The following is a 1,153-nucleotide window of genomic DNA, read 5'->3' as shown; positions in this document are numbered from 1 at the left end:
CCTGGGCTGCCCCCAGCCTTCCCCGCCCAGTCTGACGGCTCCTTCAGGACAGCGGACGTCTGGCCCTGCTCCCTCCATCCGGGGCTGGTCTGGGCGTGGAGGCAGCTCCCGGGCTGGGGTGAGTCCCTCCCACTCCCGCCATGTCACCATGCTGTGCAGCGCCAGGCTGGCCCCGCGTCCTCTGAGGGATACCTCTTTGAGAACGTCGTGAGCCACCACCTCAGCGTCTTCTCGCTCAGTCCATTCTCCAGCTGCCCCATCCGGCCCTGGCCGGGGAGCACGAACAGAGCGGTGGCGTTGCCTTGGAAGGGAACCCCCACCACCCTGCACGAGAGGCTCCGGTCCAGGAGGTAGTAAAACCGGTCTTCACACGTCATCATGGGCACCTGCACCACCGTCTCCGAGGTCACGTGGAAGTCCTGCTTCCGGGTGTTTTTGGGGCTGAAGCCTGTCTCCCACTTAGCTAAACATTAAAATGGAAAAAAGGGAGAAATCCTCAGCTGCAGATGAAAAGCGTAGAGACGGTAAACCCATCCGGCAAACAGATCTCACCCTTCTCAGCGGGACCTCCTTGGTGGCCTTGACCACAAAACGCTTAGGAGATAAAGGCTCCCCTTTCTAGAACTTCAAGGACCTGCCTGACCTTTCCTTGGGGCTTTCCTTCCACGTTTGCAAAGCAAGGAGGCTGGTCTCCATGTCTTTGGAGACTCTTAACCGCTATTGTTTGCTTGATTCTCTGGTGTTACTCCAGGTCAGACACCCAAGGGAAGAGGGCAAAAACTCTGGGCAGCCGACCCTCCACCTGGCGGAGTTACTCTGTTTTCACCTCTCTTCCCATTTTTGGATTTTGATCTAAGTGCAGGAGAGAGGTGTGCTCCGTCTAATTCCGGCACTTTTGTATCAATGGTTACAAGTAGTTGTTTCCACCTTCGTCATAGTCATTAAATACCGAACCAACCCACGTGCCCCATTTGGCTTCTGTCACAGCTGCCCCCAACAGCCTGGTGTCACAGAGACAGCCCGGCACTGAGAGACAAGAAATCTGGGAATCCAAGCTGGATGTTCGCCGTCTGGGTTTGTAGGAAAGGGGGAGGTGGTTAACAGTTAAAGACTCTCCCTCCCCTCCCTCCCCTCCCTCCCCTGCCTCCCCTCC

At 57.0% G+C, this 1,153-nt stretch overlaps 1 protein-coding gene across 1 annotated transcript in view; it reads left to right on the top strand.

The window, feature by feature from the left end:
* The window catches only part of LOC115302702 (alpha-1-antichymotrypsin-like), an 18,538-nt gene that overhangs the window by 1,306 nt on the left and 16,079 nt on the right, over positions 1-1,153 (top strand). The gene's annotated exons all lie outside the window — the stretch shown is intronic.

Source organism: Suricata suricatta, chromosome 9, assembly GCF_006229205.1.
Source record: "Suricata suricatta isolate VVHF042 chromosome 9, meerkat_22Aug2017_6uvM2_HiC, whole genome shotgun sequence".
Classification (NCBI taxonomy): domain Eukaryota; kingdom Metazoa; phylum Chordata; class Mammalia; order Carnivora; family Herpestidae; genus Suricata; species Suricata suricatta.
The sequence above is the reverse complement of the archived record's forward strand: the minus strand, read 5'-3'. Positions and strand labels throughout refer to the sequence as shown.